This window comes from Capra hircus, chromosome 9 (genome assembly GCF_001704415.2).
Source record: "Capra hircus breed San Clemente chromosome 9, ASM170441v1, whole genome shotgun sequence".
NCBI classification, from domain to species: domain Eukaryota; kingdom Metazoa; phylum Chordata; class Mammalia; order Artiodactyla; family Bovidae; genus Capra; species Capra hircus.
In genome coordinates this window covers 87,637,471-87,660,526 of record NC_030816.1, presented here as the reverse complement: position 1 = coordinate 87,660,526, position 23,056 = coordinate 87,637,471, and positions in this window count along the sequence as shown.

Here is a 23,056-nt window from a genome sequence, read left to right as displayed (position 1 = left end):
TCCACATGACCCAGGCATCCGACCCCTGGGTGTTTACTCTAGAGGAATTAATGCACACTTCCATGCAAATATTTGTACATATGTTCATAGCAGCTTTATTTGCAAGAGCCCCTGACTGAGAAAGAAAAGGAGGAAAACCTGTGTCTGGGACTCACTTGGTGGTCCAGTGGTTAAGAAGCTACCTTGCAATGCATGGGACGTGGGTTCGATCCTTGATTGGGAAACTAAGATGCCACAAGCTTTGGAGCCTGTTTGATTCAACTACTAAGCCTGCTTGCCACAACTAGAGAATCCTCGTGCTCTGAGGAAAGATGCATCATGATACAATTAAAATCCATCCATAGGGTCACAAAGAGTCGGACACGACTGAAGTGACTTAGCACACACGCATGGATATGTAGCCCGCCAGACTCCTCTGACCATGGGATTCTCCAGGCAAGAATACTGGAGTGGGTTGCCATTTCCTTCTCCAATATATCTTGTATATATAACGTTATATATGTATAACTGAATCAATTTGCCTGAAACACAACATCGTAAATCAACATACAGTTGATTAAAAGTATTAGTTATCTCAAAAATAAGTAGCTAATCTCAAAAATAAAACAATACTTGCCGTATGACCAGGCTATCAGCATGGGAGTGAGTGCTTGGCGCTCTGTCCCTCTTAGGGGCTGGTGGGAGGGGTCCTGTCTCCTCGGTCAGTCCCCTGCAGCAGGTCTAATTGTGTCGCGGGTCTGGGTCTGTGCCGGGTATGCTCTGAGAAGCCTCGGGGATGAAGTATGCCTGTTGGGTGTCCCTCCGCTCGTCTCCTCCCCACCCCCAACCCGCTGCAACTCCAGGGCGGGGACTGCCCAGGGCTCAGCATCCTTGCGGGACCCTCTGCCTCCTGGTGCTCCCTGTAGGGGGCGGAGGCCTGGCGATTCCCGAGGCGGCCCTGGAGCCTCTGCCAGCGGCCTGCACACTGGGCCGGGTGAAATTGCGGAGGAACGCGACATCATCCCAGAAGCGCAGGGGGCTCCCTGGTTCTATCTGGGGCAGCCCAATGAGCCTGCAAGCCTGGCTGCCTGCCGACCCAGAGCGAGGCGTCCCAGAGACTTAGAGGCCCTGTCTATAGTGCTGGGGGAGACATCTGGGCAGAGGAAGCATGTTTATGTCCTCTCAGGAATTAAAACGAAATAGCCAAGCCTGTCCAGTTAGCTTGCCGACTTCTGTTCAGATTCTATACACAGACGCTAATGTTCAATTTGCCTCGGTGGCTGCTGGCTGGACCCATGACGGGGCAGCCCAGCCCTGCCATAGACAGATGCAAACACCTGCAGGCACCTGAAGGGCAGAGCCCGCGAGAGAAGCTGCCCCGGGCCATCCAGCAGCCTCCCCGGGGGCGGCCAGAAGCTGCACCCTGTGGCCGCGCTGGAAGGCCAGCTGGCCTCTCTCGTGGGCATGAGGAGGCCAGCTCTTCCAAAGCCCCCTTTTAGGCCAGAAAGGCAGGAGGGGAAGAAAGGTTGAAAGGCCAGGAAGAGGAAAGGGCACAATGGGCTTCCTTTTGCTTTTAAACCCAGACCTCAGTACTACAGACTCTTCAGCAATATGAAATGTGATCCTTGGATGTTTGGCGTGTGTCCTATTAGGTGCCGGGAGGGAGGGGGGCTGGGGTCCCCTGGACGGCAGGTGTGGTGGGCACTCCTGCAGCAGCTTGGCCGGACCGTGATGCTGGCTGGGTTACATCATGTGCCATCCAGATGTCGCTCTGAGGTTACCCTGTAGATGTGACGGACACTCACTGTCACTCAGCACCAAGTAGAACCCTTACTTGGTAGAACCCTCATTATGTGGGTGGGCCTCATCTGATCAGTTGAAGGCCTGAAGTATGAAACTCAAGTTTCCTGGAGAAGAAGGAATTTGGCCTCAGGGCCGCAAGCTCAGCTCCTGCCTGTCCTACCTGTGTGTCCAGCCGACCCAGCTGCCCTGCGGATTGTGGACGCGCACCCTGCCCCCCAACCCCCCACCTCACAAGCCAGTTCCTTAAAATAAGCGTCTTTCTCTGCATCTCCTATTGATTCTGCTCTCTAGAGAAACCTGACTAGTACAGCATGCGGGGGGAGAGGGGGGGGTCTTTACAGGTAAAAGAGGATGCTTTCACAATTTTCTGGTAGAAGGTGGGCTTTTTGAGCAGGTGAGGCCCTTGCGTCCTTTACGCTGACTCCAAGCGCAGAGGCTGAGGCCTGTGCTGGGTCTCTCCCGCCCCTCTTGCGGGTCTCCCAGCCTTCTGGAACCCGTGGACTCAGCTGCCCTGCTCCGGAGCCTGGTGAACAGTGTCACCTAATTCTGCACCCCGTGTATCTTAGGGGCACATTCTCCCTGAATTTAAAGAGCTCTCTTCACAATCCTCGGGATTAGAACCTACAGGAACCCCAGCTCTCTTGGCAGGAGAGGATTTGCTTCTTCAGGGAAACACTCCCACTCCTGTCGGGTGGGTGGGCCTGTTCCAGGCGTTTGAGTGTGCTGCAGCTTATCTCTAAAGCATCCTACCTCGTCCTCACCCTTGCTGAAGGCAGGGCATGGCACCAAAGGGACCCTCCTTCCGGTTCCACATTAAACACAGACTCGTTTCTGTTTTCTCACCACCTGGGAAGCGCTGACTCCTGGTAGTCCTGAAGCCTTCAGAAGCGGTGGTGTTTAGCCATGCTGGGTCAATATTCCCCACGCTTTGATCTTTCCAGTTTCAATGTGAATTTTACATCTTTCTTTCCAGCAGACTTTGTCTTTCTCACAAAAGGCTAGGATTCAGCCTTTGATAAATTCTCATTTGCAGAAGGGATGGTAAAAGGAGAAAGAAAAGCATTCGGGCTCTTATTAAAAAAAGTAATAAGGTTTTACCCTGACGCTTCACCGTGCGATTGTTTTGAAGTCTGGAGGGTAACACACACACGCACATATACACACCACTGTTCAAGCATGAAAAGAACTGGAATTAAACCAGGCACCATGCAAGGGGCTGGAGCTCAGAGGAGAGAGATGCTGCAAAGGCCCTGACGAGCCTTCTCTTTATTCTCTTGAGCTAACTGTGTCACTTGACACACCAGCATCAGGAATAGTGAGGTTCTGACAGGCTAATTTGAGCTTGCGATTCCAATGAAATGTACATAAGGCACTTGTTATATTTAGTGACAATCAGTGTCATTTTCTGTTTAAAAGCAGTCCATTCATTTGCTTGCCTGTGAGTGCATGGAGCCCCTTGGAGGGAGTTATAGGTTTAGACACAGTCGGGCAATGGGGAGACAGAGACCAGAGGGCCTAGGGAAGATCCTGGCTGTTGGCTGCCTGGGGTCACCCTGAGGGCAGGCCCTGAAAAATGCGCCTGCCTTTGACACTGAAAATCAGCTCACGCTTTGCCTGGCTGATCTCAACCCCTATTAGGCAAGATCTTACAGATTTCGACTAGCAGAGATTCAGATGGTGATTTTATTTGGTTCGAAGTCCTCCTGGTGGCTTTCAGTAGAAAGTTGAAAGCGAATTCCGTGTGGATTCCAGGAAATGCCTATAAGGTGTTCCAACAGGAAAAAAAAAAAAAAATCTATAAAATGAGAAGGGGAACAGAATATCTTTTGCCAGTAGGTGGCAGTGTCGAGCCAGGCAGAGCGGGGCTTCCTGGCACTGGTGGAACCAGGCGGTTAGGGTTGTATAAAATTTCCCGTTGGCACAGAAGGTGAAGTCAAGGGTTGCAATAAAGACCACTTTGAGTCTTTGAAAATGTCTCGTGTCAGCAGCAACCAAGACTGACCCTTTGGGGAAAAAATAAATAAATAAATAAAGCTCAGGACCCGGGTCGCTACAGAGGGTACGGAAACAAGGTCCGAATTATGTCTGATGGCATGGGTGAGGATAGACCTTGCTGTGTATTCTGGTCATAAAGTGGCCACATTTCCTAGGCGGCTGCAAGTTTCATCTCATTGTGAAAGAGAGAGTCATATTACACTTTTTATACAGCTTATTTATCTCAGAGAGATAAGGAAGATATTCTAAACAACATCTATCTCCTAAACCTGTGTGCTTCCCCACCCCCCGCGGAATCTTGGTGCTAGAACAGCAAGGTCAAGGTAGTGTGTCATTGCCGTGCCAGATGGGAATCTATTTCTGCCAACGAGGATTCTAATTTCGTCCTTTCCTTTATCTAGTACTAAATTGACTCTGCTTAATAGAACCATACGCCGCCGAAACCACTGCTCCCTGAGCAATCTGATTTGTGCCTAGCTTGTAATATTTCAGAAAAGCCACCTGTCTAGATTGAATGGACGTGAAATAGCAATGCTATAAGAACAGCTAAGTTCCAAAGAGGCTGTGGAAGACTCAAGCACAGTATAAACTAGGCTGAGATGGTTCTGAGACCCTGCAAAGCCTTACTTGGGGGATGGGAGCTGAGGTCCCAAGCTGCCATCATCTCAAGCCGCTGCTGCTGCTTCTAAGTCACTTCGTGTCTGACTCTGTGCAGCCCCACAGACGGCAGCCCACCAGGCTCCCCTGTCCCTGGGATTCTCCAGGCAAGAACACTGGAGTGGGTTGCCATTTCCTTCTCCAATGCAGGAAAGTGAAAATTGTAAGTGAAGTCGCTCAGTCATGTCCGACTCTTAGCGACCCCATGGACTGCAGCCTACCAGGCTCCTCCCTCCCAGCAAGATTTTTGTTGTTGTTGTTCAAAATTCTTTTTTGAGCCAATTTATTTCCCGCTTACTGAGAGTGATCATCAGCTAAACTGTAGTAAAGCCCCTCACCACCCAAATCGCTGTAGTTTCTAGGTGGTGAAATGTAATCAGGTCAGAGGTGTGTTATCTTCTCATACAGGGGTCCAGCCCTGAGGACGTGGGGACCTGGCTTCCTTCCAGAAAGATGGATTAGTCACCTTTTTGTTAGGGGCAGTGGAGTTGTGGACAGAAGTGTAGGAAATGGGGCTTCACAAATTGTTGAGAGAGAGAGAAAGAGAGAGAGAGAGCGAGCTCTGAAGACTCTAAGCGCAGTCAAGGTAAACAGCTCTGCACTGGGCAGTCGGATTGTGGGAGCCCCTTGTTTTGTTTGGCTTATTTTTTTTCTTGCCAGAGTGACCAACTGTGAACACCAACCAAGTCAGAGTGCTGTAGAGGCAGTTATGGTTATTTTCCAGAGGAAATCTGGGCTTGGTCAATTTTATAAACATCAGGAGATAAATTCTTCATTTATTACCCATTTGGCTTTTCAGGTTGATGCTTGTTGTTGTTGTTCAGTCGACCATCCGTATCCGACTCTTCGCGACCCCATGGACTGCCACACGCCAGGCCTCCCTGCCCCTCACCATCTCCCGGAGTTTGCATCAGTGATGTCATCCAGCCACCTCAATTTCTGATGCCTCTTCTCCTTCCGCCTTCAGTCTTTCCCAGCATCAGGGTCTTTTCCAATGAATTGGCTGTTTGCGTCAGGTGACCAACATCCTGGAGCTTCAGCTTCAGCATCAGTCTTTCCAATGAGTATTCAGGGTTGATTTCCTTTAGGAGAGACTGGTCGGATCTCCTAAGTTAATGCTACTTTACTGCAGATCTCCAAGTTCACTCCATCCCCATGCATACACGTTGGGATGCATTGGGATCCTCAGTGCATGTTCCAGGCAAAACCTCTTGCCCTCACGTTCTCTGTGTGAAGAGTCCGGGTTTGGAGTGGGAAGCTCTGATTTCATCTCAGCTCTGCTTTGCTAGAGCTGGGCTCCGCTGCTCATCCCGGCCTGGCCAGGGCATGCTGACTCACTTCTGGAGCATCATTTCCGTGTTTCTGGGTGCACTAGGAGGGAGAGGGGTTGTCAGGCTTTCTGCTCCCCTCAGTGCTTCTTGAGGGTTATCCGACCACGAGTCCTCAACAACGCCGTCCGTTTTTGATCGTCATCACCTGATTACATCGCCCTCTTCAAGGGCCTGGTCCTGGTTCACTGGCTGCTGGCCTATTGGACATCTTCTTTACAGGAAGCAGGGATCCTCTCCACCGTGTCTCAGGGCCAGTCAAGCCTCAGAGGGGAGGTGGGCATGGCAGCTGTGCCTTTCTGCTTCAGGATGCATCTTCCTTCCCGACCATCTTAGAGGGAGAAGGATCCTCACTGCCAAGGCTGACCCTTCCAGTGGGCATCTGTGTCCTTCAGGATTGCATTCTTTCCATTTTTCCTTCTGTCCTGCTCTCACTTCAACATTCTCCCTTCCCACTGCCCCTCCTTTGCCTTTATACGAATTTCCCAAAAGAATAAAAATGGGTAAACCTTTCCTAGGGCTTCCCAGGTGGCTCATGGTAAAGAACCTGCCTGCCAACCAATACAGGAGACATAAGAGACCCGGGTTCGATCCCTGGGTCGGGAAGATCCCCTGGAGGAGGGCACGGCAACCCACTGCAGTATTCTTGCCTGGAGACTCCCATGGACATAGGAGCCTGGTGGGCTACAGTCCATGGGGTCACAAAGAGTCGGACAGGACTGCAGCGACTTAGCAGGCACGCATGCAGGGATCCCCGCTAATATCAGAACGCTGGCCCTCTCTTTCCCTGGAAACCAGCTTCAGCAGTGTGCATGCTTCCTCTGGATGCTGGACACAGTTGTGTAGTAGGTTTCTTGGTTTCCACCTATGTGGCCTCCTCTCTGTTCCCCACACATCAGCATTAGTGACTCCCTTTAAACAGAAATCCATTACACCAATTTCTGGCGTAAAATACTCCAGTGTGTTCCAGTCACTCAGATTGAAAGCGAAGCTCCTTACCACGTTGCACTGGACCCGTTTCCCATGGAAGGTCTGGGCTGTGCTGCGGGCTGCGCTCACTCTGTGCGGCTTCAGTCTTGTTTGTCACCCCCCTCCCCGGGTCACCCCAGGCTGCTCATGGAAGGTCTGGGCTGTGCTGTGGGCTGTGCGCTCACCCCGCGCTGCTTCGGTCTTGTTTGTCCCCCAGGGTTACCCCAGGCTGCTCTTCCTGTCACAACACCCTGAGCTCTCCACACTGCAGGGCCTCTTCGTCAAAGTCTTCTTGAGGTGGCTCCCGCCAGTCTTGTAGAAACCTGCTTCTTTCTTTTATGCTTCAGATAATATGCGATTAGTACAGTTGTTTAGCTTCTGTCTCTTCCAATAAATTGTAAGCTCTGCGAGAGCAGCAGCTGTTTGGTTTATTCTCGTATTGGGCTTTACCTGGTGGCTCAGTGGTAAAGAATCTGCCTGCCAATGCAGGAGACATAGGTTTGATCCCTCAGGGGTCAGGAAGGTCCTCTGGAGAAGGAAATGGCAGCTCACTCCAGTATTCTTGCCTGGAGAATCTCATGGACAGAGGAGCCTGGCGGGCTACAGTGCATGGGGTCACAAAAGAGTCGGACAGGATTTTGCAATTACGCAACAAGTCTTGCATCCTCTGCACCTGCTCATCAGGGTCTCTGGTATATTAAACACTTTCCTCAGATCCTGCATTGTGGAGGTCTCAGCCAGCTGTGCCAATGGCTAAGAGTGAGAGAGATTATTCTACAAGGCAAGTATCCTCACACCAAGCTGTTCTCTGTGATATTAGCTGGGAGTCCTACAATTTCACTCGATTCCGACACTACCTGCCTGGGCAGAGCCTGAGATCCCCCAGGTTAAGGTTCAATCCCACAAAACTGCCCTTTGCAACTCTAGGTTATCACCTGTGTTTCTGACCAACTGGCTGGAGATCAGAGGTTCTGATGAGTCCCCTCCCTGGGTTTGGTTAATTTGCTAGAGCAGCTCACAGAACTCAGGCAAGCACTTATTTACATTTATCCATTTATTATAGGATGCAGTGATGCAGGTCACTCTTTGTGACCCCATGGACTATAGTCCACCAGGCTCCTCGGTCCATGGGATTTTTCAGGCAAGAATCCTGGAATGGGTTGCCATTTCCTCTTCCAGGGAATCTTCCTGATGTAGGGATCAAACTTGTGTCTCCTGCACTGCAGGTGGGTTCTTTACTGCTGAGCCACCAGGGAAGCCCAGGGAAGTAACAAAGGACACGAATGAACAGCCAGATGAAGAGAGCTGCCGGGTGAGGTCTGGGCAGCTCCCGGCCCTGGAGCCTCTGTCACCGTCTCCACGCGTGGCTGGGTTTGCCAGCCTGGAGCCTCATCCAAGCCCATACTCTTGGGATTCTCTGCAGGCTTTCTCGTGCAGGCATGATCGAGTATTAACTTCACTTGCAGTCCTTTCTCCTTCTGTGGAGGGTGGGAGAGGGGTTGGAGCTGAGAATTCCAAGCCTCTAATCCTGGCTTGGTCTTTCTGGTGTCCATTTAGGAGCTCACCCAGAGCTACTCCATCTGTGAAAATGATGCCCCTATTTCTCTTATCATTTAGGAACTTACAAGGGTTTTATAAACCCTGTGTCGGAGACTCGGGGGGTGGAGGCTATCAAACCTCTTTTCAATAATCTCATGACCTGAAACATGGGATTTCCCTGGGTGTTGAGTCTGCTGGTCTCTGGACTAGAGCTACATCATCAGAATTACCAGGAACTTCCCAGTGTCAAGCTTTTCACGGTTCACTTGACTATTTAGCTTTATCTGATGCAACTGACAACTCTTCCCCCCCCCCCACCCCATGAGAGGTTCTCAACTGGGGGTGACTTTTGTCCCCCAGTTGTTAGCTGGTAACGTCTAGAGATACTAGAGACACTGCTGCTTTCATAAATAGGGAGGGATCACTGGAGTCTAGTGGGGAGAGATCAGGGCCACACCCCCCTTCACAGAGAATCATCCAGCCCAGCATGTCAGTGTGGTGTGCCAAGGTGCTGGGTTTATCTTTTGTTTGTAACTGCCCGATGGTTTCAAAAGATGCTCTTGTGCCATTTGCTGTCTCATCGTCTTCCAGGTAACCCCTAAATATTAGATTTTTGCAAGATTTGGCCCTGTTCTTCGTTCTCTACTTATATTCTCCCCACTGGCAACCAAATACACTTCCATGTTTTAAAATACTGTTAATGTGACGATTGTAGTAGCTTTAAACACTGGATGGCTCCAGACTCACATATCGAATTACTTACGTGACATTAACACTTGAATAAATAACAGGATCACAAACGTCATATGTGCAAAACATAATTTAAATTGCTTCAAACCTGTTTCTTGCACCAAACCAACTTTGAATTGCACCAAACCTGTTTCTTCTTTACTTTTCCACTTCTCTATAAGGAACCCCATAACTTACTCAGTACATAGAGCTCTAGCCATCATGCTTGCTTCCTCTCATTCTACAACCCCCTACAGTTTATACATTAGCAAGTCGTATCAGCTTTAATTATAAGATATTTCCTGATTTGACTGAATTTTTTCTAGCTTCCCAGCTGCTCATATAAGGCACCATTAATACCACTTCTTTTTCTATTTCATTAAATGTTACTTCTAAATGATCACTCTGCTTCTGCTCTTTGCAACCTGTAACCTATATAGAATCTCTAAGGATTATTTCAAAAACAAATCACATTAGCTTCCAGTGACTTATTCTGCATTTAGTAAAAAGACTCCATCTCTTTACCCTGGCACATATATCCTGAATTATGGGACTACTGCCCACCTGCACATTGCATTCACTACATCGGTAATTGTTGGACGGATGGAAAGAATAGCTCCAAGTATTATCCTCCCCAATTTATGACTGTTTTGCAAAGTGACTTTGAAGCTTCTCCCATTGAAACATGGAGTCGATTTCTCTCCCTCATGAATCTGCGTTTGATTAAAGTGAAAGTGATGGTGCATCATTCATTCCAGGCACCAGGAGGCCTGCCGTGCTTCTGCTTGCGTCTCAAATCACTGTCCAGACCCCACGAGAGCCGCCTGCTGGAGGACGAGGGAGCCTGTGGAGCAGAGACTTGTTATTGCAGTTGAGGCAGTCTAGGATCAAGAAGCCCCCAACAGACTCAGCAGTAGACCACTGATGCGTTTGTGCGTCCAATTGAGGCTAGAAATAAAGTCCATCTCAACTTGCTGAAGTTGCTGACTCATTAATAGTGAGCTACGTTAATAGTTACAGGTTTAAAGGATTAAAATTTTGGGGTGGTTTGATATATAGCAACACAAGCTTTCTTTCTGTTCTTCTGATTGGCCAAACTGGTTCCCCCATTTGGATGGTTGTACTTGCTGTTTCCTTTGCTTGGAATATTTGTTAAATGAAAAAAAAATGTGTAAGTGAATGCACGAGGCAAATGTGTGGCAGAAATACGAGAGTAATAACCTTCTTTTGGAGACTGTGCTAGGGGACAAAATGTTTCCTACGAACTTCCCCAAACTTTCATCTTAACATTTAAACATCAAAGGAGGGAAAATATATTAAGGAAACATTGAATTTTAATAATCATATGTGCTTAGTCATTCAGTCGTGTCCAGTTGTTTGCAACCTCACGGACTGTAGCCTGCCAGGCTCCTCTGTCCATGGGGATTCTCCAGGCAAGAATACTGGAGTGGGTTGCCATGCCTTCCTCCAGAGAATCTTTCTAACACAGGGATCAAACCCAGGTCTCCCACATTGCAGGTGGATTCTTTACCATCTGAGCCATCAGGGAAGCTCCTAATAATCATAGCAAGTTTATTGAGTGATCTGAGCTCTGAGTAGTGAATAAGGAAGAAACTTTTTTTTTTTTTTTCTGACTATGCCCATGGCCTGCAGGTTCTCAGGGGTTGAGCCTGGGCCACAGAAGTGAAAGCCTGGAATCCCAGCCTCTAGGCAACCAGGGAACTCCCCAGAAACAACTTTTTCTGACTCATGCTGAATGACCCTCCCCCTAAGAACAAAGACTCTGACCAACACTCAGTCAGTTTCAGATGCTGATAGAATTTCATGCACAGAAAAGATGTGGGGGTCTAAATCAAAACTGCAGTTTGTCATTCAATATTCTAATTTTATTTAATTTATTTTTCAAATTAATTTTTATCAGAGTATAGTTGCTTTATAATGTTGTGTCACACTCTACTGTGCAGCAAAGTGTATCAGCTGTGTGAATACATATCCCCCCTTTCCTGGATTTCCTTGTTATTGGGATCACCAAAGTGCATTAAGCAGGGTTCCTATACAGTAGGTTCTCATTGGTTATCTATTTACATAGTAGTGCGTCCATGTCAATCCCAATCTCCCAGTTTTTCCCAATCCCCCTTCCCCACGTTGGTGTCCACACTTTTGTTCTCTGCATCTGTGTCTCTCTTTCTGCTTTGCAGATAGTTTCATCTGTATCATTTTTGTAGATTTCACTGCTGCTACTGCTAAGTCACTTCAGTTGTGTCTGACTCTGTGTGACCCCACAGACGGCAGCCCACCAGGCTCCCCTGTCCCTGGGATTCTCCAGGCAAGAACGCTGGAGTGAGTTGCCAATACAGATATGCATTTTTATCTGATACTTGTTTTTCTCTTTCTGACTCCCTTCACTCTGTATGACCGTCTAACTCTTTTTGCCACAGGTCTTGCAGCCTGGCCCCTAAGCCTATGTGAGGAAGAAGGTGTGGTTTGCTTTCTCCTCTTTGGTCCTTTTCTTCTCTTAGCCCTGGTCTTCTGGCACGTCCAGGGTGAGCAGAGAGAGGAGCTGCAGGAATGTGAAGGTCTTGCTTGACAGGTGTCTTTGCAACTGGGACTAATGTTTCTGTTGTGAAAATGCAGACGCTTGGGCTTCCCTGATAGCTCAGTTGGTAAAGAATTCACCTACAAGGCAGGATAGCCTAGTTCAATTCCTGGGTTGGGAAGATTCCCTGGAGAAGGGAAAGGCTACCCACTCCAGTGTTCTGGCCTGGAGAATTCCATGGACTGTGGAGTCCATGGGGTCGCAAAGAGTCGGACATGACAGAGCGACTTTCACTTTGACTTTTCACTTTCAGTCTGGGGGTAAACCTCACGCAGCCTCTCTCCATTGATGTCACTTCCCCCTGATGAGCTGTTTCTTGGGATGGGCTACTTTCCATGGTGACCACTTTGGCCCGTGGGGAGCACTAGGCAGGCCCCTTCTCAATGTGGCTATCATTTCTCACTTGTCTCTCACAGACAACTACAGCCAGGCTCTTGCCTTTGGACTTTTTGTTAGATAAGAGTCAGTTACTGAGTCTCTGTGTCTCTAGCCCTTCGGACTCCTCCTCCATGGAATTTTCCAGATAAGAATACTGGAGTGGGTTGCCTTTCCTTTCTCCAGGGGATCTTCCCAACTCAGGGATCAGACTTAGGTCTCCTGAGTTGCAGGAAGATTCTTTACTGTCTGGGCTACCAGGGAGGCCCTAAATGTCAGGCTTCCCTTTACCTGGCTTGAATTAGAGGACTTCCCCTGTGCCTCAGATGGTAAAGCATCTGCCTACAATGCAGGAGACCTGGGTTCAATCCCTGGGTCAGGAAGATCCACTGAGGAAGGAAATGGCAATCCACTCCAGTACTCTTGGCTGGAAAATCCAATGGATGGAGGAGCGTGGTAGGCTACAGTCCAAGGGAGTACTAATCTCCCTTGCTGATTAGTCTCCTCGACGTACCTGGGGGAGAGCTTCAAGGAGCTTTTGTGGTCTTGTGTGTGATTGGTTTGTATAAGCTAGTGTATCTCTTTAGAACATGGAGGTCGTTGGCACCTATTAAACTCAGCAGAAACCCTGACTGGAAAAGCCTAATTTAACATGTCCAATAATTTAATTCTTCAAAAGGTAGCTTAGATGTGATCACTGAGCAAATCAGTGTTTGGAGAGTGGACAGGCTGACCAGAACGTGGCTGACTCAGGCAGGATCTTAATGTGAAGTTCCCTGAAGGTGGGAAAGGGACCATCTGCTGGTGTGAACAAGGCAGAGAACGCTTGTAACAGGGCACCATGTGTACGCAAAGAAAATACCAGTGTAGCTTTCACAGCAATGGTCTGTGATGCTGTTCTCGTTTTATAGATGAAGAAATTTACACTTGTTATATTACTGTTACTGTTTTCTAGGCAGAGGAGAGGACAAATATTTAGGCTGGGAACTGATGAAAATATCACCTAGTCAATAGGTATTTTATTTTCTGTGTTGAATTTGATGGATAATTTTAATTCCACTGCTTTGTTCATTATCTGTATGCTAATGAGTAAAACGATACTTAACTTTAATGTTCCATGCTACTTAAACTTCCATGTTTAATTTCACATTGAATTCTCATTCTCATCTACCAGGTGACAGTATTGATAGGAATTGACCACTCTAGTTAATTTCCATCCTGATGTTGTTAAAATTTTACTAGCCTGGGTCATTAAAAATAAGAATTCACAGGACTATCCAAATCTGCTCTCTGTTCCTCCCGAACCTCAGCCAGATTCTTCTAGAACGGCCCTGCTCTTGTCAAGCCTACAATCTTCTGTGTTCATCTGTTTCCAAAGTGTTAATCTGTGATATCTAGACTGTGTGAGTGGATACGAATTCTGAGAGAGGCAAAACCACTCTGTGTGAGATTCTGGGGGAAGCCAGCCATGCACTCTGTCGGCACGCATACAGCGGATGTAAGAATAGCTGTCGAGTACTTTTTTGTCTATGTAAGAGATAAGACACTTTTTTCTCACCCTCCAATTTGTCACTGCCCACTGGAATGTTTATCCAGTGTCAGGGAAACAACCTGAGCATCTATTTTCTGCTTTAATAGCCTGCCAGACACAGATGCCCGAGTAGCTTTCGTTCTGAAAGATGTCCCCACGCTTATTACCTTTTCTGTTTGTTGATCATATATTACTCAACATAACAAACTTGGCTGGGTTCTTAAAATATATGACACGACACGATAAGGCTTTAGGTTTCAGATAATTTTGACTGAATGGCATTGGATTCTGGTGCTGCTGAACCAGATTGCAGCTTTTCCTGATGGGAGAAACGTGAATACATTACAGTCACATGATCAGCCTTTCGTATCCAAGCTAATGGGATGCAGAATTTAGACAGAAAATAATCACAGCAGCCCTGTCAGCGTTCCTATCAGAGACGCAGCTGTGCTAACATGCTGCCGCCCCTCTCTTCCAAAACCTGGCTACATGTAAGGTGTCAAAGGGTCACGTTTGCTTACAGCTGTGATTTCCTGAGATCCTTCATCAGGATAACCAGCTTCTGGGTGATGCCATCTGTCTTCATTTATCTCGGCAGAATGTCCAGTTCAGGAAAATGAAATGTCTGTATGAGTTAAGGTCTTAGAATACTGGAAGCCAAGCTGAAATCTCTATCAATTAGTTAATTTTTTCCCCATACCGTTGTCTCATCTCCTGTAATACAGTAAGCATCAAACGCACACTAATACAGCAACACTGGAAGACAGAGGCGCTGGACGCATTTTAGGGTTAGGGATGAGACAGAAATGAATTTTACGGGCCAGTTATTAACACTTCTCACCTGCGCATGCGTGCTCAGCTGTTCGGTTGTGTCCGACTCTTTGTAACCCTTTGGCCTGCAGCCCGACAGGCTCCTCTGTCCATGGGATTTTTCAAGCAGGAACACTGGAGGGGGCTGCCATTTCCTCCCACAGGGGGTCTTCGCGACTCAGGGTCCGAGTCCAGTGTCTTCTGTGCCTCTAGCATTGCAAGCGGATTCTTTACTGTTGAGCCATCCGGGAAGCCCACTTCCCATGTGTACAATGTGCAAGAAAAAAAAAAAAAAAAGCAGCAAATGCATCTTGACTAAACCACCGTTTGCCAGCTGTAGATACAAAGGTCAGGATGTCAAGGGAAGGAGTGAAAGCCAGGTGGTGTCAGCTGCGTGACACAGCTGTCATGATTTTTCCTCAAGGATAAGATGCCAAACATGAATGCTAAAATTGAAATGGCTCAAGAATATCAGGTCCCCAAAATAGAACTACTTGGACTAAACAGTGACCCGGCCACAGAACAAATGTTCCCTCTCTTGTGAGTGTTTCAGGGCCTTAAAAGAATTTTCTATTGAGCGTACTGACTCAAGCAGTTGCAACGTTCACCAGCTACTAAGCCTCCTTCAACTCTGAACTGTTGCCACTGCATGTAATAATTTTGGCTGTGTTTTCATATCCTGTTTGCTTAACTCCACAGTCTCCATTGTTTTCAAGAGCACATTTGGGATTGGATTTCCCCACATTTTGTTCCAGACGAAGTTAGGTCAGTTGGGGAGACCTTTGAACTAGGTGATCTTGTGTACTTCCTCTTCTTACTGTTGTTCAGTTGCTCAGTCATGTCCGACTCTTTGCAACCGCATGGACTGCAGCAGGCCAGGCTCCTCTGTGTTCCACCAGGCTCCTCTGCCCTCCGCTATCTCCCAGAGTTTGCTCAAACTCATATCCACTGAGTTGTTGATGCCATTCAACCATCTCATCTTCTGTTGTCCCCCTCTCCTCCTGCCTTCAATCTTTCCCAGCATCAGGGTCTTTTCCAATGAGCTGGCTCTTCCCATCAGGTACCCAAAGTATTGGAGCTTCAGCTTCAGTATCAGTTCTTTCAATGAATAATCAGGGCTGATTTCCTTTAGGATGGACTGGTTAACATCTCCTTGCAGTCCAAAGGACTCTTAAAAGTCTTTTCCAACACCACAGTTCAAAAGCATCAATTCTTCAGTGTTCACCCTTGTTTTAAGGTCCAACTCTCACACCCATACGTGACTACTGGAAAAACCATAGCTTTGGCTAGACAGACCTTTGTTAGCAAAGTAATGGCTCTGCTTTTTAATATGCTGTCTTTGTTTGTTATAGCTTTTCTTCCAAGGAGCACGCCTCTTTAAATTTCATGACAGCAGTGACTTTGGAGCCCAAGAAAATCAAGTCTGTCACTGAATTTCTTCATCCTCTGGGTGAAATCTCTGCACAACTGCTCTTGAGCTGGGCAAGCACATGACCCTGCTTCTCTGAAACACCCTGAATCACAGACGTGGGGCTGGGCTGGGCTGAGCGCAAAGGGAGCCCTGATTCTCTCCGTCTGCTGGGCATGAGGCTGAGAGTCTGCCCTGTGAGTGAGAACCAGGTAAAGAAGAGAGTCCCAGATCCCTCTGCTGTCACTGCCAAGAAAAAGTCCTCCACAACAGACCTGGGGCTTTGGTGAAGAAATGCTGGTGGCTTTCCCTTCCTGGGGGGGCACCTTAGCCATCCACTGGGAGCTAGCGGGGATCGGGAAGCAGGGGGTGGGAGTCTTTTCTGTCTCCAGACGCTGTGGTGCTCTGTCGCTATGGGGGAAGAAAGGAGTCGGGGAGAGGGCATCATGGTTCAAATGCTAAGGACTGTTCCTGTCGGTATTTAGATTTCATAGTTGTTTTTTTTGACCGAATGTGTGTTTGCTATATAGACTTAGGACAATTTACAGAGATTTAAAGGTTTTTTTTTTTTTTTTTTTTTTTAAGAAAAATTTCACGGTTTATGTTCATTTCACAGGAGAGTGGGTCCTTGTGTACACTACCGAGTTAGCCTCATGTATAGTTTATATTTTACTTTTTCTAAGTGATTTTTTTCAAGTCGTTATTGAATTTGTTACAGTATTGCTTCTATTGCTCATGTTCTAGTTCTTTGGCCGTGAGGCATGTGGGATCTCAGCTCCCGACCAGGGATCGAACCGACACTCTCCGTATCAGAAGGTGAATGGGCTGTCAGGGAAGTCCTCTCAAGCTAACACATAATTTTCTTACAATAAAAGGGCCTATTTTCAGTGCACCATTTGAAGGCTTTGACAAGTTGATACACCTGCCTATCTACCAGTACCATCAGTAAGTAAAGCATTTCTGTCTCAACGGAAGGTTCCCTTCACCTCTTCCCAGGCGACTCCCTAGCCTTCATCTGCTTCCTGCCATGACAGATTTTTCTTTTCTAGAGTTTTCAGTATACAAAGTTATACAATACATACACTTTTACGTCTGGGTTCTTTTACTCATCACTGTAAGTTTGAGGTTTATTCACTATATAGCTTGTGCTGGGGTCCAGCCTGGGTGGATCCAGGGTGATTCGAAGGGGAGACGGAATTGGCATCCTAGGAAAAAGCTATTTAATTAGAAGTATAAAGAGAGATTAGAAAGGAATAGTGTAGTAGGAAAATTAGTGGAGAAAAAGAGGTTGAATAACTTGGTTTACGTGGGATACCAATAAAGCTTCGAGACAAGAAGCTTGCACCACCTACCTAGGCCACAAGCATCTTTCTGTTCTCCCGAAGGAGAGGAGGCACTGAGGCCTCCCCGGTCCGATCTTAGAAGCCCAGGCAAAATAAGCAGGCTTGGTGAGTACCCACGTTCCAGATGGGAATTCAGCCAGAAGGGGAAAAAAAGAATGACATGGGGGAATCAGTCTTTCCAGAAACTGATCCAATTTCTTTATTTTCGGGTTTGCTTATATACTTTTTGTTATGCATAGGGATGAATACAGAGTCACACGGGGTCAGCAGACCTGACCCTTGTCACAATCAGGTGCTTCATATAAAATTATACAAAAGTCTTAGGGGTTTTACATCATCTTCTGGCCATGAGGCCTGCTGACATTTTATGGCCCTTTCTGATAACAGTCAGTCAACCAGAAAACTTATTTTTCCCAGGGGTGATTTTTTCTTAAACCAGGCACCACCCTCCAAATAAAGTTGCATTCCTATAGGGTAAGGGTGTAGTGGGTTACAATCAAGAAAGGGATTTACTTAGCCTAAGGTTTAACATGATTAATCTTAAAGGTTAATCTTATCTTTCCTATATGCTAGTTATATTCATTATAAGGGCAGGGAATATGGAGATTTAGCAGCAAACATTGGCTCAACAAATGAAAAACCCTTTACCAATATAATTTCTAATCAACCCACTAATACTATACTAATAATTTTCTAACTTCTCAAAAGAGTCTGTATTTAGAAAGTTTTAAAGCATCTCATGCCTCTCACGGTTGGGAGGCTGTAAACAATCACATGCGGCCGGATGAACCTGCTCAGGCAGGCTAGAGAACCTTCAGAGGATTTTTAAAATTGAAACACTCTTGTCACGCCCAGGAATTTTTATTAACTGGAGCTGCAAGTTAACTCCTTCTCTGAGAGAGGTGGTGGGGGAACAGCCCCCCGTAAAGTCAGAAGTATAGGTGAGAGCATAAAACAGACTTTGGTTTTGGGGGTAGATGCTCGGGAACAGGGAGTTTCCTGAGGCTCGATCCGGCCTTTGCGTAATGCCGAGCCTTCTTCCTCATGACCTTTGCCATGGGCGGAGTTTCTCATGCTGGCTCCCGGCACCTTGCATCAACAGTTTCTTCCTTCTTATTGCTAAAGTGTATTCCATCGTATCAATGCACCGCTACTTGTTTATCCATTCATTTGATGGACATTTGAGTTGTTTTGAGTCTTGGTGAGTTTGAATAAAGATATTGTAAGCATTCTTCATGCAGACACGTTTCCATGTCTCCTAGGTAAATGCCAAGAGTGGCTTTGCCTCCCAAAGTGACTGTACCAAATTGCACTTTTAGAAGAAATGGATCAATTCTCCTATTGCTTCACATCCTCAGGAACACTTGGAATTGTTTACAGATCTGAGTCATTCTTGCAGGTCTATGAGTGAAGTCGCTCAGTCGTGTCCGACTCTTTGCGACCCCGTGGGCTGTAGCCCACCAGGCTTCTCTGTCCATGGGATTCTCCAGGCAAGAATACTAGAGTGGGCTGCCATTTCCTTCTCCAGGGAATCTTCCCGACCCAGGGATCGAACCCAGGTCTCCCGCATTGCAGGCAGACGCTTTAACCTCTGAGCCACCAGAGCAGCATTAAATTGTAGTTTTAAGTTAGATTTACATAATAGCTGATGACGTTGAGCATCTTTTCATGTGCTTATTTGCCCTCTTTACATATCAATACTCTTCTTTCGTGAAGTGACCTAAATGGGAAGGAAATCCAAAAAAGAGAGGATGTCTATACACGTGTAACCGATTCACTTTGCTGTACCGCAGAAACTAACCAACATTGTAAAGCAACTCTACTCCAATAAAGTGAAGCAAAGTCTGCAAGTGTTAGTCACTCAGTCGTGTCTGACTCTTGGCGACCCTGTAGACTGCAGCCTGCCAGGCTCTTCAAGAGAATTCCGTGGAATTCTCCAGGCAAGAACACTGGAGTAGGTTGCATTCCCTTTTCCAGAGTATTTTCTGGACCCAGGAGTTAAACTTGGGTCTCCTGCATTGTAGGCAGATTCTTTACCATCTGAGCCCCCAGGGAAGTCAGTCCAATAGAGATTAATTTTTAAAAAAGGAACTGCTCGAGGGCTAACGTCAGGTGAGAATTCAGATTCTAATAATTAGGCTTCCCAGGTGGCTCAGTGGTAAACAATCTGTCTGCCAATGCAGGAGATGCAGATTTGATCCCTGGGTTGGGAAGATCCCTTGGAGGAGGGCAACCCACTCCAGTATTCTTGCCTGGAGAATCCCATGGGCAGGCCATGGTCCACGGGGTCACAGAGAGTTGGACACGACTGAATGAATAAACCTCCACCAATAAAGAATTACACTCTAAGCAGTGCAACGTACAAAGTCCTCAGTGCTATCTTTACAGGAGTTGCTATTATTCTCCCTCTGGTTGTGGACAGTGCTTCGTTATAGAAACACTGCCTCTCTCCACCCCATCCGTCCTTCCCTCTGTAAGTTGGTGCAAAGCGAACCTGGCCTGAATAGCCCAGCTGCTGCTCCCTCTCCTCGAGAGGGAGGCGTCTGCAGGGATGCAGACTTCTCTTCACTCTGAGTTATCACCTGTCGCAGGGGAAGCCCTGCCGCAGTCAGAAATAATGGGAAATGATGCCCGCTATGATGCCCACTATGCCTGTGGCTGCTTCTGTGATTAAGTCCAAGAAATCCTACTGCCTGAAAACTCTTTAATAATTGTTGGTTAGTCGAGAAATACTGTGTTGGATTTGCACCTCATTTGCTATTTCTTAATTGACTCAGCTCTCCCACAGGGAAGAGATGTTTGTTTACTTACTGAAACCCCTAGAAATGCAATAATTTTCACAGTTATTTATTTTAAAGATAATCAGTGTAAGCTGACATAAAAAAGTACAACTTAGTAAGTGGTTCTATAGTGCGTAAATGTGATGTTGTTACCATATTTTGCTGGATGTTCTAGGTCTAGAAATGTGTTTTAGAATATCTAGAAGAGAGTAGATGGTCTGCATGACCTTGAGTTTGCTTTGTTTGCTGGAAAATAGTCACCAGAGCTGCTTGTTTGGGAATCAGGATGTCATTTTGGCAGTTTTACTTCTGCCTCTTGACGATTTTGGCAAGTCCAATAAAATCTTGGGAACTCTTGCCTCTGAGTCTCAGAGGTTCTGCTTTCCAAACCTCATCACGCTTACTCGAGAGCTTGTCCTGTGTCATGACCCCACGATTCTGGGCCCGAGAGTCCTGTGCGCGCTACTGGAGTTTGGGTTCGGTCAGCAGCTCGGGAAGTGAAGGTCCTCTCCACTCTGAGAGCCCACGACTCTCTGGACTTTGTAACTGCTGGATATTTCCTGTCTCATCCTTAGAGCGTCACACGTCACACCATTCTCAACATCACATGTATGTTTTTATGTAAAATGTTTTCTCGGTTAAGTGGTGACACAGTGCCAGTAGCAGGCTGCATACAGTGGAGCGTGGTGTCGTTTCTTATCATCACCTGAGTCTGAAGACCCCAGGGGCGGCAGAGCCCGCAGACCGGTCCCTTTTGTGCAGTGCCTGAGGCGACACGCAACCCAGAGTTTTAGCGGCTAGTTGACAGGTCTGGGTTGCTGTGAACATGGCCCCACTTGATTCACTTCAGATCAGCTGTTACTCATCTATGCCTGGTGCTTCTTGAAGGAACAAAAGCTGCCCTCAGCTCGGAGCCTGGGGCCACGCGGTGAAGCTCCAACAAGGCGTCCTGTCAGCCGGGTGCTCGTAGGCACAAATAAGGAATCTTTTAGACAGAGTATCTTGTCAATCTGCAGCTCGCGAATTTGCATAAATAGGGTTTTTGATGTGATGCCTCAGAGCAGCCCCACATTTGCCTTGTCAGTGCGCCTTGCTAATCTGCAGAGAACTCTCAGGATATTAACAATGGTGCAGTGGGTCAAGCTTATTTCTAAACCAAGGAGGCAGAGCTTATGGAAATGGCACGGTACGGGGCGGGGAGGATGGAAAAGAGAGAAGAAGAGGGATTCACTGCTTTTTTTTTTTTTCTGTCCATAAAAGGACCAGAGATAGATTATTAATCATTTGTTGTCAGCTTCCAGACCCACGCACAAGGTTACGGTTTGAACCACACAGGATTTAGAGGGAAAATGGACTGGGAAGTTTATCTAGTCAAATCTCTTCACTGCGAAAATGAGGAATGTGCTCTTCAGAGATGTGAAGTGATTTTTCCAAAATGACACAGCTAGCCAATAATAGATCCAAAAATACAGGATCATTTACATCGTGAAAATAGTAACAGGATACATTTCTCCTGTCAATTTCCAACTCTCTCTGTGAAAGGACTACTTTTTTCATTTCTCAGCTGTCATAAGTGCATATTATCTGATGGTTTTCTAATTTAAGCATCAAATGTATTACCTTCTTGTAAATCATTTCCTCGGCAACTTAGGAAAAGTGATACTCATGCCAGTGACTCAGTGGGTTTCTGAGACAGAGCAAAGATTGCTGACATGAAACCGCAAGTGACTCAAAGACGATGAAAGTTGTGATATGGAGGAGAAGCCCAAAGTTCTTCCAAATATGCACTTCTGGAAGGATACTGGGATTATCCATTGTTCAACAGGGCACATTAGGAGAAAAAGACTCTGTGCAATGCTAAGAGAACTCTGAACTCTGGAGCACTCACTTTGTGCAATGAACAGCACAATCTTTAGGTGGCTTAAAATGGGTAATCAGTTCAGTTCAGTCGCTCAGTCGTGTCCGACCCTTTGCAACCCCATGAACCACAGCACCCCAGGCCTCCCTGAGCATCACCAACTCCCGGAGTTTAATACGTGCTGAGGTTTCAACATATTATAGTGCATGCATGCTCAGTTGCTAAGTGGTGTTAGATTCTGTGACCCCATGGACTGTAGTGTGTCAGGCTCCTCTGTCCATGGGATTTCCCAGGCAAGAGTACTGGAGTGGGTTGCCATTTCCTCCTTCCCAGCCCAGGGGTCAACCCCACTTCTGCATCTTTGGCACTGGCAGACAAGTTCTTTACCACTGAGCTGCCTAAGAAGCCCTCCAATCTATTATATAGACACTGCTAATTAAAGATAGAATCTCTGGAGACCAGATTAGTCATTACAGAAAATAGCAGGGCTCAGAGATACATGTTCTTGGTGCCTGTTTTTTTGTTTTTTGTTTTTCTCTTAAAGAGGTTGCTGGTGCACTGGGATGACCCGGATGGATGGTACAGGGAGGGAGGTGGGAGGGGGGTTCAGGGTGGGGAACATGTGTACGCCCATGGCGGATTCATATTGATGTGTGGCAGAACCAATACAATATTGTAAAGTAATTAGCCTCCAATTAAAATAAATAAATTTAAATTAAAAAAAAAAGAGGTTGAAAGGGTTGAAACAGGCTGCACTGAAACAGATCATGTTGCTATCTTGCGATTCACATTTTAGGGGTTTTCGTTCAGGGAAGAAGAAGCAGGGTATTGAGCATGGGAGAGAATCTGAATAAAGCTTGTGGCCCTCAAGCATTCAGTGTCAGCTTTTCGTTACAAGTTGGTGGGGAAGGGGGTGCTCATGGAGTACTGTTAGAGCAGCTGCACATTGGTGCTGCCTCCGAGATGAAGGAGGACAGCGGCTTCTCCAGGTGGCGAGTGGGACGACGCCCCGTCTGTGACATTTTTGAAGGGAGAGTATATCTTCCTTCAGAAACTCTTTGTCCTGACCTGTTGAGGCCTGTGTTAGATAATCAGTTTTATGGTAGTCTTGAGAGTAACAGGGCAGAACTTCAACAAGGAGAAGATTTCATAGCCCTCAAAGGCGTGGGCTCATCTGCTCACCCATCATGTGTCCCTGTGTACTAAAAGGTGAAGACATCACTTTGATGACCAAGGTCTGTATAGTCAAAGCTATGGTTTCTCCAGTAGTCTTGTACGGATGTGAGAGGTGGACCATAAAGAAGGCTGAATGCTGAAGAACTGATGCTTTTGAATTGTGGTGCTGGAGAAGACTCT